Source organism: Glycine soja, chromosome 12 (assembly GCF_004193775.1).
Source record: "Glycine soja cultivar W05 chromosome 12, ASM419377v2, whole genome shotgun sequence".
In the NCBI taxonomy this organism is placed as follows: Eukaryota; Viridiplantae; Streptophyta; class Magnoliopsida; order Fabales; family Fabaceae; genus Glycine; species Glycine soja.
The window spans coordinates 11,966,090-11,984,349 of record NC_041013.1 but is presented as its reverse complement, the minus strand read 5'-3'; positions in this window follow the sequence as shown (position 1 = coordinate 11,984,349).

Genomic DNA, 18,260 nt, shown 5'->3' with positions numbered 1-18,260 from the left:
CTGATCCCTACTTCCATGGTAGCTATGTTCAATTAAATCCATTAAGGTTCATAATAATTCATAGGTGTTCCTTGCAAAACCTAAAACTACTTTTGTGATTTGGATTTTACATTCAGATTCCTATAGTTCCAAAAATTAGGTTCACCTTTCAATCTTATCCAAAAAAATGGTTCACATTTCAATTCTTCCCTAATTATCTGAAAGGTACAAATAAGTGACTACCAAATTCACACAAATAAACTGAATAAGAATCAAACCAAAAGGAATTCTGACAATAACAAAGGGGGTAAAATAATCAATTTGAAATCACTAATTTATCAATGGCATTGCTCAATCCCAAAAACTACATAAAGAACTCTATCATACTAAAAGAGAAACCACAAAGATGAAGCAAGAATATTCAAACTGATAAAGAGGAAGAAAGATGAATCATCTTCTATCTCGATCCTTGTGTAGTTTCTCCTCTCTAGGGTTTTCCTTGGTAGGTAACTTACCAAAACAAACTCGAAAAGGTTTATTTAAACCTAAAAACCTAAAAGGGGCCAAGCTCATTACAATAAAATACAAAATAAGAAAATGTAAAACAGAGTATTGCATCATATGTCACTTGCATAGCAAAAATCACATCGAGTATGTGAGATTCTTGACTTGGTGTCTTCACAAAAGTTATAGATAATTTTTTCCTTGAAATTTAGGTACCGATCTCATGTTGTTTCAATGTTTACAACTCAAGATATCCTCAAAACATTGCACATATGTCATATGTTCTAATTGAGGAATTGGTCACTTTTCTTCATTTATCTTCCAACATAGTTGCTTGTGATCCTGCCTTTGCTTCACCCAAGCTTCAACATAATTCTAAGTCCTCTTCCTCTAGATGAAAGTCACTCCAAGCAAATAACCTCATGCTTCCATGGCAATCTCCTTAAGTAATTCACCTTTCTAAGGACCAAAAACACAAAACAAACCTCCAAAAGTTCTAGGTGATGAAAATGAAAGAAAACAAAACATGCAACTAGTCCTAATTAACACTAATGAATGCAACCCTACATGAATAAATATGAAAAACATGGAATAAAATATAACACATCAATGATTGAGTCTAAAAGGCATTAAGGGTAAAGAAGAAGTTCAATTTACTAAATAACATCAAGAAATTTTATTAAAATAATAAAAAAGATACATGGTACAACTACATCATAATCCCAGACTAGAGAGAACTAGTTGTTCATGGTCATGATAAGACTAGATAACTCAAATAGGAACATAAAAATTACAAAAGGAAAGAAATGTTACAAAAAATCTACCCTTATGATTCCACCTAGGTCCCTTTGCAGCCAAAATCCTCTCACGATATATTTTCCTCTCACATAACCTTAAAAAAATGTAAAAAGAGCAAAATATAATCATATTCTATCCTCAATTTGCTATCAATCACGACCATGGTTCCTTAACCAGAGTTGAGATTGTACAAAATTTATCATGATTGTATAAAATTAACCATAGTCATGGTTCATTGAACATGGTCGTGGTAAGGTTTGTTGATGCTGATTTGCAAGCCATGATGGCTTTACTACAATCCTACAAAATCTACCAAGATTGTTTTTATCTTAGTATTGCCTTAATAACTCTCAAAATGCATGATTTTTAGCTCTTTTGCTCATGTAGTCTCGTAAGCATGTGGTTTTCACAAACTTGCACCAAACTGCAGTTTTTCCGATAAAAATGTCAAAATGCATTAAATTTGCATAAAAACTAACTCAAAAGTAACGTCAAATTTAGGTTTATCAATTGCATAAAACATTGTTCCACCAAAGTTAGTCATTCAAATTGTGATTAGTTTAGCCAATGTTTTACCAAAGCATAAGTTAGTTGCACAAAGGGATTTAGTAGAGGCACCATTCAGAGATTTTAAGAGGGAGAATAGGTCTATATTTTTTAATTTTTGTTTGCTAATCTAAATCCTAAGATATCAATATTTCCTTTTGTGGCTCTTATTGGCTCCATTTCCCTTGATGATATGAAGAGACTCATGATCACTGTGTATCACAAATTCCTTAGGCAAGAGATAATGTTGTCAAGTATGCAAAACTCTCGCAAGCAACATGCCAAATGGGTGGAATTTTTGGAACAATTTGCATATGTGATCAAGCATAAACAAGGTAAGGCCAATGTGGTAGTTGATCTTCTTTCGAGGAGATGCTCTTTAGTCTTCTTGCTTGAAACTAAATTGCTGAGTTTAATCACGTAAAGGGATTGTATGCTTGTGATGATGACTTCTCTAGGTTGTTTTAATTATCTGAGAAAATTGCTCGTAATGGATTATTTATGCATGAAGGTTTTCTATTTAAAGATAAAAGGTTGTATGTGCCTAAGAGTTATTTGTGTAAGTTGTTGATTAGAGAAGCTCATGAGGGAGGGTTGATGCATCACTTTGGGGTTGACAAGACTTTGGGCATTTTGCAAGAGCATTTCTTTTGCCCTAAAATGAAACATGTTATTAACAAATATTATGTCAAATGCATTGTATGCCATAAAGCTAAATCTAAGGTCTTAAATCATGGATTGTATACCTTTTTGCCTATTCCCACCTCTCCTTGGACCGACATATCCATGGATTTTGTACTTAGTCTTCCAAGGTCAAAGAAAGGCAATGACTCTATTTTGGTTGTGGTTGATAGGTTCTAAAAGTTGGCTCACTTTATTCCTTGCCATAAAGTGGATGGTGCTTGTGCAATAGTAGACTCGCTCTCTACAGAGGTGGTGCACCTACATGGAATACCAAGAAGCATTGTATCAAATAGAGATTCTAAGTTCCTAAGCCAATTTTGGAAGACTTGTGGAGCAAGCTTGACACTAAGCTCTTTTTCTCTACTGGTTTTCCTTAAACAGATAGGCAAACTGAGGTGGTGAATAGAAATTTATCTCAACTTCTTAGATGCTTGGTAGGAAATAGTTTGAAATCTTAGCAGGATTGTTTACCTCATGTAGAATTTGCATACAATAAGGTAATCAACTCTACCATTTCTCATTCTCCTTTTGAAGTTGTTTATGATTTCAATCCTTTGTCTCCTCTTGATTTGATTCCTTTGTCTAATGTTGATTCTATGTTGAATAGAGATGGATTTTCCTAATCCTATTTTATTAGGAACTTTCATGAGAAAATGAAGGCTCAAATTGAAAAGAAGATGGAACAATATGCTAAACATGCCAAAAAGGGAAGGAAGATGGTGTTTGAACCCGATGATTGGGTGTGGGTGATATAACACAAATCACACTAGAAGGGGGGTTGAATAGTGGGTTAATCAAAGATTAAAACCTTTTTGTAAATAAATAGCTATATCACAAGTTCTTAAAGATATATGCACCAGAGTCATCCATCAACAAGGAAAACTAAGTTTGATGAAAATAGAGGTTGATTGTCCAGTAAATGTAAAGAAAAATTTTCAAAAAGGTTTTTAGATAAACACTTGGTGAGAAGAAGTGACAAAGTAAACAAAGAGAATACTTAATAAATCTGCTTAAGAGAGATATGGAAACACTTGGTTTATACTAGTTCATTCACTCAAACAGAACTATGTCCAATTCTCCTTTACACAACTATAAAGGGTTCCACGAATCAAAACTTTAATTACAAAACAAGTATTCTGTTATGTCACTCCTAACTATACAAGTATTCTTCTAGCCACTTCTGATACACCCTTAGACTTCCCATGAATCTAAGAGCACCCAAGTATTGTTTAACACTAAGTTACTCCTGGCTTTCACAAACAATAGTTTGAATGAATACAACGATTCAACAACACTCAGAGCGTGAATAAAAAATATAAGCTCGAATACAAATAACTTTGCTTAGGAAAGGATAGACAATATAATCAATGATTTCGCATAGTTTCACTTCAGAGATTTTGCTCATTTCTTTTATGGTTTTTCTACTTCTTTGCTTTTGAGTAGAGGTTGTGTTTTATAGACTTTAGTGAAGAATCTGTTATGGGATTAGCATTGAGTCTTGATATGATCATTGTCTCACATGTGGAGGCAAGGCAACCTGGCATGCTCTGATTGGAGAGGAAAGGAATAATAGTACAGACAACAACATGTGCTCCTATTCCACGTTGAAAGCAACCTCTGGAGGAATATTCTATAAATTCCTTTTATTCTCTTTTATTCCATCATTTCCTTAAATTCAAATGTTAGCAATTCAAATAAAGAGAGACACGATTGAATTTCGTAAAGAGAGATCGTGCACTTCCCTTAGTGGCTAACATTGCCTTTTCGCAAGTAATAAAGGCACTTAGTGTATAAACATTGGTTTTCAAAATAAGTGGACATGATTGATTTTACAGCGTGTTGGACACTGGATATATCTTAACAAAATGTTTTCCACTTTAAGCATGGAAGTGACTTACTAGAACTGTAGATGTTGATATAGCACTTAATGTCAAATCATTAGATTATCAATAATTTATAATTTTTTAAACATCAAAATCTAAGGTGTGGTAAGTTGTCCAATTTAGTGGATTGTCCAGACCTAAGAGTGGGTGCATTTAAGGAAGGGTAGGTTTCTTTCTTAAAGGAAATCTAAACTTCAAGCAAAAGAGATGGACCTTTTCATGTTTTGGAGCACATAAATGATAATGCATATAAAATTGATTTGCATCTCAATTATGGTGTAAGTACCACTTTCAATGTTAGTGACTTATCTTTTTGTCATGTAGGTACAATTGACGTCTGAAATCTAGTGGCAAATTCTTTTCAAGAAGGAAAGGATGATAAAGGACTATAGAAGGATGAGAACCTTAGCTTTAGAGTAATTGTTACTAGATCAATGATACGGAAGCTTTAAGAGGTCACTTTGAAGATGACTTCATTTATGGAGAAGGATGATGGAGGAGAATTAAAGATCATAAATTTGATTCAACTTATAGATTAAGATTGCTTATTCTATTTTTTGGGCCTTTGCTGACATTATTAGTTTTGGGGCCTCTTTTTAGAGTTTTTTAGATCATGGTATAAATAGTCTATCTTTAACTTTGAGAAGACTAAGACTCATTTTATTGAAAGAATTATAAACTTTGTGTGAGAGAACCTCTCTTGGTTCTTGAGACCACTTCTTTGATTCGTATCTTAAGTTTCTAATAACCAAGTGATTGAGTACAAGTGATTAATGTGTTAAAGTTAAGATTAAATGGTTTGAGTAGTTCCCAAGTTCGATTCTTGACAGAAATAATTCTTGACTAAACTTTACATACCACCAAGTTGATTAGTTGTATCTAGTGGCACATAAACTCTATTACTAAAACCTACCACCTCATTCTTAACATTAAGTGGCTTTAAAGCTTTAAGTATGGGTTGGCTTTGAGAGATGTTTTGCAAGCAATTGAGTTGCCTTGATGTGAGGAGGTAGCATTAGCACCTTCTTGAACCATGTCTGGAATGTAACTAAAGAGAGCATCAACTTGTTGCACATTTCTCAGAATGTTCATTCCACAATGATTACAAGCTTCATAAACCTAATTTATTGAGTTTGTAATGTCCAACCTCCCATTATTATTAAGTGGATCCATAGGAGTAAGGATGATTTGGCTTGGATGGGAGGAGGAAGCACTTCCCAAACCATGTTTTGCAAGAAGCTGGCTTGCACTTTGATCCTTGCTTTTCAACATATGATAACAAGTCCTAATCTTAACATTCACCTAAGCAATGAATACTTTGGAAAATCTTAGCATTGCTCCTCTTCCATACTTGGATCCCAAGTTGGATACTTGATGTTGGTTATTTGTTTATGCACTTTGGAAATCTTACACTACTACAAAAAGGTGATTTTACATCGATTCTAAAGCACTTTTAACGACGGTTTTGAACTGTCGCTGTAGTCAACGTCATAGAAAATCAAATCTTTCTATGATGGTTCTTGAAAAACCATCTTAGAAAAATTTCACATTCTAAGACGATTATTTTCCTTAGAATCGTCTTAGAATGTGTAGCTTTTCTAAGACAGTTTTTCAAGAACCATCGTAGAAAGTAATTTTTTAAAAATAAAATAGTTAGGATTCTAAGAACTGAACAAGATTTCTTAGTTCATATAAATATGTGTGTGTGTGTGTGTGTGTTATACACTACCTTGCAAGTGGTGAATTCTTCATTTCTGTATTTTTCGATCTCGGTGAAAATGCGGGAATGGAGCATTGGCGTGTATGTGCCCTGGGCACCGTACTTGCGACACAACATGCGAAATGACAGCTTCGAGTTGTCGACCATCAAGGCCACTATGAACCTGGGCCGGCCCAACTTGGCCCAGTGGGCCTATGCCCGCTCCGCCCAAGACTCTTCGCTTAGGCTCCGGGCCAAAAAGCCCACGTGCTGGTCGATAGCAATGGGGTGCTCTGCATCGAGAGAAGTTGGGGTTTGGGCCATGAGGGGACGGAGAACCTCAAGCGATGAGGGGTTTAGGTTTTTTGGGGGTTAGGATTTCTTACGGTTCCACTAGAGGATAGGAGAATGGGGGCGGAGGAGGAATATGGAGTTGGGGGTGGTGGTGGCGTCGGGGAGAAGGTGGAGATATGGAAAAGGGAAGAGGAGAGAAGAAGAAAGAGAAACGGACACGAAGAAGAATGGACGCGAGCCATATATAAAATTAAAATTGCTAACATTCAAAGACGAGTCCGCTACAACCGTTTTTGAAATATTCATAATATTTACAAAATTGTCACCATTATACAAACGAAAATGGTTATTAAACGATCGTTGTAGATACTGCATCGTAAAAAAGAGCCTTTCTAGTAGTGTTAGCTTTAATAATATTCTTCTTATTCTCAACATACAAAGTCTTGAATACGAAACTTTTTGGGAGGTCTCATTCTTTTGACGCTCATACTTCTCTATGCTAGAGCGTACCACTATGGGGTCTTAGGGCCAAGTCACTAGTTCAACATTGCCACCATCATACACAATCAAGCAGGCTTCAACTTCAACTCCACACAACTTGGAAAATTTAGAGGTTTTTTTTATAAGTACTTCCCTTCTCTGCATGAAAGCTCTCTTGCGAGATCTCACATATGAGATATGTTTCAAGGTGATTCTTCACTAATGTAAATAGCGCATTCTAAGTCGGTTAAAATGAGCATTTTACAACGGTTGTAAACCGTCATAAAATTGGGCGTCATAAAAGGAAAAAAAAACATCAACAGGTGTCACAACCGTCTTTATATATTCAACTTTTTACGATGGTTAGTCATAGAATGTACTTAAAATCTAAGACGGTTATTGTAATAATCATCTTAGAAAGGCATTATTTTTCTTGGTTTACTATGACGATTATTTCAATAACCGTATTAGTATGTAGTATGTGTACATGAGAAACTACGACGGTCATTGGAGATTGTCTTAGTATGCGATGACTTTCTAAGACGGTTGTTTTATAATCGTCGTAGTTTTACATGTAGACATACTACATACTAAGACGGTTATTGACATAATCGTCGTATTATATAGATTATACTAAGATGGTTATTCCTAGAACCGTCTTAGTATGTCTTAATTTTTTTTCTGTTTTTTGTTTTTTGGGTTTTTTTTGTGTTGATCTCTGGTATCTTTTATTCTTTAACCTTATTATCTAAAAAAGGTTAAATAATAAAAGAATTATATATGTTCTATATATAGGAATTGTATATTCTATATATAGAAAAGAAATAAAATTCAATTTCAAAAAAATAAGATGCACATTGATGCCAACCAAAAGTATTATCATCATTTTCAACAATTATAAAATCATTTAACTACATATTACAAGTGTGAAAAAATTAATATATATATATATATATATATATATATATATATATATATATATATATATATAGGATCATTATACAATAGAATTTCTAAACTTCATGCATGTATGTAAGAAGTTTTGCTATCAATAATATTAAATTGAAAACAATTCAATTCAATGAACATAAGTCTTACTTAAGACTGTTGCTTGTCAAGTCGTCCTAATGACTATGGAAGTGCCGCAACAACTAAAACCCATGCCATGCTATGAAGATCTAGTAGGAATGATATTACAATCTGATCGCAAGTCAAAATAGTGATCCTGTGATACCAACAATCTCCTATGACAATGATCCGGTATGAATGCCAAGTCCTTCTTTGATTGTGGTAAGAGCTGCCAAATTGTTGATATCAAGTAGAATACTCTGACCATCAAGATTTTCCTATTGCCCTTCCCTCCTAGCAATTAGCCATGTTGAACAATCAGCATTGTTTGATTTAACTGAGGTTGTCTTGTATATGGGACCCACAGTTGAAACACCATTTGACAATGCAACATGAAACCTAATAGTTCCTGTAACAAAATGAGTCCATAACAGAGATGAGTAACTTGTAAAAAACTGTAATAAATAAATAAAAATATAAAGACTTGTAATTGTAATATCATGCCATGCAACTCTGGAAACAATCAGGATAGTAAAATAATATACAAGACAGACTATTATTCAACTTGTTCACACAGAAGAGAAGGAAGCATGAAAAAAAATCAGGGTCATAGACTAGTAGCTTTTTAGACTAGTGGCACCTCTCCTATGATGCATGGATACTCTAAAATTGGTGATATATTTGAATCCAATATTGATATTTTTTTTTGGAGGTGAGCTAAGGAATGGCAATGAGATAGGACACCTCTTATCTCAACCATCATAAGCACACTTGAAAATTATAATAATACCCAAAAAGATGAAAATAAACAACAAAGCATTGGTGGCGGGCAACAACCAAAACCCATGCCTAAAAATACATTGACATGGATCTCTCTCTCTCCCCCCCCCCCCCCTCCAAAAACAAAAAAATAATAACAACACCAAACTGTATTTTTTATAGATAACAAACAATGAAAGCAATTGCATTATTAGCCTCTATATGCTTTTGAGAGAGCAAAATAAAGGATATTTACAGGCATGTCTAATCAAACTTGAAGGGAATCCTCATTTGTCTTTTCTTAAAACTTATTTGATTTACAATACATTTTTCTCCACCATAAACTATATATATTCATGAAAAAACAGCAGCTGTCACCCGAGATCCTTCAAGGAATAAAAGAGAATGCATTCCTCATCAATGAAATAGGATAGTATGCATTGTAGCAGTTACATGAATGTCATGCATCAGGTGGCAAGGGCTACCAAAAAGATAACAAGACATACCCAAAGACCTGTCTCTGTCCCGAGCAAATACCAGAGCAATAACTTCTATGTTTCCTTTTTTACTACATATGATTCTAGAATCATTCCCACTTCTGTGTACAAAGTCAAAGGAGCCTCTCTCATCACCCCCAATGACCGTGTCCATAGGCATGACATGATCTGAAATAAAACAAGATATCATTTTGGAAAAAAGCACGAGCTTATGGCAATGGGGTGTAAATTGAAGTCATGCTCTCAATTACAGAACTAATACAGCAGTACAATACAGTTGCCCCATCTAAATTCAAGTATCAAATTGCCATTATGTATCCTGTAGACATTATGGCAACTATATATGTATAATTTGCTATATATACATATATAGATATTAACAGTCTAGTAACTAATCCTTTTTTTGTGGTCATAGTCAATTTCTTTACAAAAGCTCAAAAACATTATCCTTATTTTTCATTACTTGTTAGTTTTTACATCTAATCTATAACTTTCTTCCTTTATTCATTAAGAATATACTTAAAAAAGGAAAATATGCTTCAATTGACCTGTTGTACGAATTTGACACAATCCAAGATTCATATCCTATCATTTCACCACTATTTTTACCTAATTGAGGGTTTTTTAATAATAAAATTAGATAAGATCAATGCCTTAAGTCCACTAAACGTGTTCTCACTCCTTGAATAGAGCATGAGTTTTGTCCCATTAATCTCTTTTTGACTTCATTAGAAAAATAATAGTATCACGCAATTAGAATAAATTTAAAAAAAACATGTTAATTTATGTTTGTTCTCATATTTTAAATTCTCATACTTTAGACAAACACTATAATCCTAAAAACTGAGTTGAATGCATCTTTTTATTTGAGACAGTATTATTATATAATTTGTGTTTGAATTGGTGTTAGGGAAGAGAGGTAGGTACCTTGTTGACCTTTGCATAGAAAGAAGATAAAGAAGAAGGGTCAGAAGCCAAAAAATGAGGAAAAGTGTATGTGCAAATTTTGACCATGCTCATTGCCCAGATCTCTTGCCAGAAATTGTTCCTCAAACTATCACATAACTTGCAATCCAATTTAAATATTCTCCTACTTTTGCTTTTCCACCCTCTCCATCAAGCTCAAGAACACCAAAGGCTTACATCCAAATTCAAAAGGAGTACATTTCAAAAGAAAAGAGAAAAGGCAAAAGAATATATATGTTAATAATCCAAATAGAATTCACTCTATTGGAATCAGAAAATGTGCTGCAAACTATTGTTTACTATCAGAGTAAAGGATTGGTTTTCCCCATAGTGATGTTGGAGGGAATTCCAAACATAATCAATTTCTGGTTTAGATTTTATTTTGAATTTGATTCTTAATTCTACGTACCAACCAATTGTATAACAACTTGCAACATACCACTCCAAACTGAGCCCAGTCTACTCTTATTTTACATTTTAAAATCATGTACATTTTGTTTACCATTCTAGCTTAGCTGTCTTTTTTTCCTATGTGCCTCCAAATAGCTTGAACAAGATATATATTCAAATCCACATACCATTGGTCAATTTTGATATCATATAGTTTCCTTTAACCCAATACATTGGAGACACACACTAAGGTTAACATCATTCTTCAATGTAGGGTTATCAATTCTTCTCTTTGTGGACCTTTACAGTACATAAATATTTGCTTGTTGTTGATAATTTAGCCAAAATGAGTTAGGTGTAGGACACTCAAAAGAAAAAAAAATAGGTACAGAATCTGAGCACTACCAACTAATAAAAGGAGTGGTGAAATTGGGCTTAGGAAAACAATGCAAAGTGAACGAGGTACAACACCATTTGGCACAACAAATGTCAATGAAAAATCTAGGGACCAATATTTGTAATTAGATGTAGTTTATTTTGTTTTTATAGAGGACAAAATAGAATCAAAATAGTGATGTCCTCTGTAAGGTTGCTTCTGACTCTTAGCTAATTGAGCTAGAGAAGATACCAGATAATGATTGCACTAGCAAGTAAGGAAATGGGTGGACAAAAGATACAAAACTGGACTGTGAAAATTCCTTAAATCAACCAAGCCACTGCTATCTCATGGTAAAAACTCCAAACCACAGTACATATGTCATGAAATTTACTGTTGTGGACACAAGTTTGGCTAGTGAAAAAATGACAAAGGTGAGATAACTGAGAAGCATGCCATTTGAACTTTTATAAGCTTATACTTTTGAAAATGACTCTGATGATGAGAATACTTCTGAAGAGTGGACAAATGAATCTGAGTCTGTCAATACCACTTGCTTGGATAGGGAGAAGAATGACATTACTAAAGCCAGTAATTCTAATACTGGTAAGCGTGTGTCTTCACTTTTGAATTGTTCAGAACACAATCTCTTCATGTGACATAGACAATATGGTCAAATGGAGAGAGGTTTAATGGTGGTTTTCTATATTTATTCTGTTAAATTTTATTAATAACAATGTTGAAATTGCCTGTACATTTTTTCAGAGAATATTTTTCTAAATTGAATTTTAGCCTGCTTAGCTATTTATGTATTTTAGTTCTATTGATTGGAATGTTGTATTTCACTATTATTCCATTTTTAATGCCCCTCATATGGTGGAGCATAGGTAAAAAATAACAACAATCATTTAGTTTAGTTGGAATAAGTGTCCATAAGTGAAACTTAATTGTGGTTGAATTTGCTTGTGTGGTAGTTCTGGCATATACTGTTTGTTAGTTTTGCCGAGCACTGTGTGAGTTTTGCCTCAATAAAGTGAGGCCTTACAGAAACATGCTGTTATTTCTGGACTGGTGCATATGAATGTGATATGTTATAGTTTTACCTGAGATTCCAACCCCGCATTCCTATTCCCTAATATTTGCATAGGGATTGGAAATCTCAATTGGAGTATGATAGTGGCTTACAACAAATATGGTCTATGGGAGGAATAGGTTCGGCAGCAGAGAATCAATGGCGTTATTCAATGTAACAGAAATTAACCACATTTACTGAGGTAAGTTAGGTAACTAAAAGGGAAGTTGGTCAAAAGGGGGTACCAAGAGAGGAGTAGCTTGTATTTTGGGAATTCAATAGAAGGGAGAGTTCCAGGTCTATTGAATAGCTAGAGTGTAAAGAGGAAATTTATTCTATTATACATTCTTGATCATTGCCCTATATCAGATTGATACTTGTCATTGGGTGTAGTGGTCCATATTAAATATATATCAAATAAATTCAAACAGTAACAAATCAAATTAGAAAACCAAAGAAAATTACCATTTCATTAGCAACAAAGAAGGAAAACCTACCTAATATTATAACTTAATTAGCTGAAGAACATCACTAAAAGCACGAACACAATCAATAGATGCTGGTTTCTTTAACTCTTTTGCAAGGTCAAGTTGCTGCCTCAATACTTCAATATGCACAATGGTGCTAATGCATTGCCAGCCAACAATGTAGGTAGCTTTCTTCTACAGAAAAGGGTAAAAATATCATAACGAAATACTGGACCACAATTTGCTGAACCAAAAGCAACAACACACAACACCTAAGACACCCCTCAATAGTCTTAACCATGCATGCATTTGGCAAGGACAACAAGCATATCCATATATATAAGGGCGGCTTACAGAAAGAAACTTGACAATGAAAATGGAGATACCACATACAAGATACAATAACCCAGGTACTAGTAATTACTAAATTAAGAGAACAAAAGCCTATGCTCTTGTATTCAACCTTTCATATATTAAAATCAGCCAATGATAAATAATTTTTTCACCAATTATGGATTTTTAAACATACCTATATATACACGTTGATTATCACCTTTTATACACATATAACTGAAACAAAAAAGACACATATAACATTGTTTACATGATTAAAAAATTAACATGAATAAAAGGGCCAAATACTAACAAACTAAAACAACAACAATAATGAACATACCTGAACCACAACCCTAACAATGCCAATAAGCCCAGATATGTATATTATCTTCAATGAAAGCTCCAAGTTGGTCAACTTGACCGGTTGGATCAAGTGGAATATCCTGTAAAGGCAACAATTAACAAGGAGTGAGAAGAAAAAGAAGCTTCCAGAATCACTATCAACTGCAATGAAGGTCCTCAAATATATGATTTTGTCCCTATAATTTGTTTAAAATAATTAATTGCAGAAAACCCAGGCATATGCCTAAACCCCAGACCCTAAAATTAAAGGTACCATAAGACAGTAAAAATGCAACTATTTTTAATTCACAGGAACAAGTGAAGCACATTTTTGCAATATAAGTGATTTCCTTACCAGCTGTACGCCCGAGATGAACCAAGCAAACTCAGGCAGAGGGACGACAGAGGCACCAAAAAACCTAGGCAGCCGACCACGGTGACGACGGATGAACGACAGATGGCAAGCGACACGGCAGACGACAAGCGTTAGGCGGACTGCACAGGGATGTAGAGGCACGAAGGGAGGGCGCAAGAGAAGTAAACTTTTTGGGGAGGTGGACAACGTGCGCGGGTGACCTAGTATTTTAATTTTTAACACAATGAACAAAGATGGTCATAGACAAAGACCGTCGTTGTCTTCATTCATTGTATTTTTAAAAATGCCACCATGTGTCTTTCTAAGATGGTTCATTATGACCGTCTTAGAACCTGCGACGTAAATAACAATTATAATGCCAATAATTACAAAAATGTCACCGTGTTATTTTCTAAGATAGTTCTAAAGAATCATCTTAAAATAGCTGTCATAGAATGCTATAATTGTAGTAGTGCTTGCACGACCAATTTTCTACAAAACAGCAATCACATACATACAAAAATTGTCAATAAGATATATTATATATAGAACTTGGTAACAACACAAGATTTTAATAATAACAAGTTTTAAATTACTTGGCAGAAGGAAGAAGAAAGAGAGGAGAACGTGAAAGAGGAGATCAAAGCCAAAGCTAGAAAGAGAGTGAGGAAAGAAGCAGAGGCGTGAGAAGATGAGGTATGTTCTTAATGTTACCGTCGGAAGTTGTTCTGTCTCCCAGCTTGCCCTAATTAAGTGATATATATTTAATACCCAACCAAATCTATTCTCCAAGAAATTAAAACGTTTAGTGATATAATTGATTGATAACAGCATCTATAAGATTTGGTCTCTTTAAAATTTCAATGCAAATATATCATTAAAACCAATCAATCAAGTAAATTTTCTTAATGGGTAATTATTGTTGATACGTAGTTAATGTTTTCTCTTTCTATAACATTGATTATTTCTATTCCTTCTTTGTATATTTTATCTGATAAATTCTGTCTCTAGTGTTTCGTTCACTTTCCCCTTATAAATCTGTATTTCTTTGTTTTTCCTATTTTACACTTTTCTTGTCAACTTATAAAACCTATTATGTCTACACATTTTTCTCAATTCTTTTTCTTTCTGTCTACCGATCTAAATCTTTATATAAAGTATATAGACAGTACATAATAAACCACAACACGTACTAAATTCTTTCTCAATTCTATAGTAAGCAATGGCTAAATGCCCCACTGAGGTTTCGTTTCAATTCCCAGCAGATCTTAGGATCCTTGCGATTGATGATGACGCCAATATTATAGAAAGGTTAATTTGTCCGTTATATTTTAGTATTTTTTATTTTAGTACATTAAGTTTTAAATTTTTTTTTTTATATTTTCAAAAGTTACATTTTGATATAGTTTTAGATGTTTTATTATGGTCTTTTATATTTATTAAAATTTCATTTTTATCATTTTGTTTATTTTTCGTTAAAAAAAACATTAGTGTTTTATCAATGTTTTAAATTTTGACTGAACACTAAATATAAATAAAATAATTAATTTAAAATAATAATAACTAAAATAATTAATTATTTCAAAATTTAAAACATTAATGAAACATTAATATAAAAGACTAAAATAAAAATTTTAAAACTTAATGTATAAAAAGTAAAAAAAAAAAAAACTAATAAAAGATAGACAAAAATGATATTTATCCTTATTGAAGTCATTCAGAAAAAGTGTTTTCAATGCCATTATGGCGGTTAGTTATTTATCTCATATTTAACTGTTACTATTTCTTATAGAAAGATTTGATCTTTCCTTGTTGATTATTGTTTTATGTTGCAGTTACTACATCTTATATAATGCCCCCACTTGCTCTGAATTATGTCAGAAGAAAAAAGATTGCACTGATGTGATACTCATTGAAACTCACATGTCAAATATGGATGGCTATGAATTTCTTCAGCATGTCACTAAAAAAATTCATGTTCCTGTATAAGAATGTAATTAAACTTATCCTATATATTAATTATTATAATAAGTTCTGGTCTTATTTTACTTATCATAGTGAAATATATATGCAGTGATGTCTCTTGATGATGCTACAAGTACTGTGATGAAGGCTATTGCTTATGGAGCTTGTGATTATTGGATTAAACCATTGCATCAGAACCAATTCAAGATTATGTGGATGTGGCAGCATGTTGCTAGGAAAGCCCTGAATGAAAAGAAGCAACCATAAAAAGATGATTCTGAATTTGATTCTTATGTTCTTGATACAACAGTGAGGGACCCAAAAAAGAACAGTTCTAATTCCCAAGAATCTGATCCTGATGTTTGTTATGCACCCCCTGGAAAGAAGTCTCGTTTAGTATGGCAAGGAGAATTGCATCATCACCAATTTGTCAAGGCTGTGAATGTGATGCAAGTTGGGCTTGATAGTATGATTAATTCTTCAACGTTTATTTTTCTCTTTTCATACAATTAATTTGTTTTCTGGTCTTGTAATACATGTATAAGGCATAATTTTATGACACTTATAATCTGTCCCTTGATTATTTTTCAGAGGCACAGCCAAAGAGAACTCTTGAAGTGATGAATATTCCTGGTTTGACAGAAGAGCATGTAGCTAGTCGTTTACAGGTTGGTTTCTATATTGAAAATTAGAATAATTCAGTATAAACTGCCATTTCAATTAATTAAGATTTGAGCTTAGCTGGTATGTAGAGATTTGAGCATGAAACGTAGGTGCCATGGTTGTTTTCAATCCAAACCCCACTTGCGTTTGTGGTTCTAAACAGTAATGTTGTCCTTTTTTATGCATGGCAATTAATATTATTTCCATTATCTGTGATTGGCAGAAATATAGACTTAATTTGAAGAAATCTAATAAAGAGGTTGTGCAACAGGATGAGATGTCATTGCCAAACTGTATAGAATCCAGAGGCAGGGTAGGTCCATTTGGAAGATTTGACTTAGATAGGTTTTGGCGCAACTAGCCATGATCCTTATGCATCCCTTCATCCTGAGGAGTTCACAGGTAACTTGGTGTTAAAAGAGGACCAACGGCCTAACCATTATTGTACCCTTTTGGTACCCTGATCGTCTTTGAACATATGTAATCTCTTCGCACCACAATGCCTGAGATCGAGAGACTGCGTATAATGCGGAACAGCTCGACCCAAAATACAACATTGTTATATCACTCATATTAGACCTAGAAGACAAGAGATTACACTTTTACACTTAAATATTCTGGGGTAGGTCTCCTTTCACCGAGGCATGACTTAACAACACAATAATTATCTAACAGCATCAAAGTCAGCAAACAGTTATGCATTATCAAATTCATTCTATCTACTCTTAAGCATCTTGCATGGCAGTTATAATTTTGAGTCTTAGCTATGTAATTACTTTAAAGATTGAGAGACAATTTTTTTGTTAGATGTAATTAAATTCTGACCAAATTACAACAACACCCCTTAAGATTTGTGCTAATTACACATGTACCCCTCTGTTTGAGACCATTTCTTTGGCACCCCTTCATTAACAATGTTAACTACTTCTGTTAAACTATTTTAAGTGAATTACATTTATATCCTATCCATTTTATTTTTTTGGAAACCCAGAATTATCCTTCTTCTTACTTGGATGCTTCCATTCCCTCTCTGTTCCCAAAATTCTCTTTCTACATTCCCAATTCGACTGGTTGCCGACGATGGGGAAAGGAGGCAGCTACGTTCCAGCAAGAAGAAGTCGCCGCCGATCATTGACGATGCTCCTACCGGTGCCGTCGTAGCCCCCATGGTGCCTTCGATTTCAATCACATATATCTATTCTAAAAATTTATCTCCAGAAATACATCTCAATAACTATGATTCATATACTTCTCTAAAATAAGTATATGATTTTCAATAAAATATTCCTTAAGAATTAAGATGGTTGATAAGAAATAAATAATAATAATAAACACTTATCTTATATCCATGTTTATTAGTCTTATTTTCATCCAATTATTAGTGTTCTTTAAATCATATCTAAAATTTTATTTTTATCCTATTTTTATTATTTTTAAACCCTAATCTTTAAATCATACAATATTTTATGTTTTCCTTCATATGACACTGTGTTTCAAGGTACGTTCATCACTAAGTTCATATATTATACACCTTGATTACAAAGCAAAGCTTTGGATGAGGTTTCTTTCCTTCAAGTGTGTCCTTTCATTTTCTAATCCAAGTCTATGACAACAATTCAATGTCACATGAAGTTAGTGCTAAACTTATCTTGAAATGCATTGTCACATGAAGGAAAACACAAAATATTGTATAATAATGATGAAAACGCGGTATTATATAATAAATATAAAATAGTTTAAAATTAGGGTTTAAGAATAATAAAGATAAGAGGAAAATAAGATTTTAGATAGGATTTAAAAAAACACTAATGATAGGATGAAAATAAGACTAACAAACATGAGTATAAGATAAGCGTTTATCATCTTTTCTTTTTTATTTCTCCTCAATCATCTTAATTCTTAAGTAATATTTTATTGATAAATATATACCTATTTTTAAATTATATCTTCAAAACTATGAATCAAAGTTCTAGAGATGCATTCCAGAATAGGTATATGTAATTTTGGAAATACATTTTTCAAAAGCAAAAGGGATGTACTTCTTTAAGAAAAAAAGGATATAATGAATAATTGAGGTGTAGAAAGGGGGTATGAGGGTATACTTAAAAAATCATAGGTATAAATAGCAAGAGCCCTT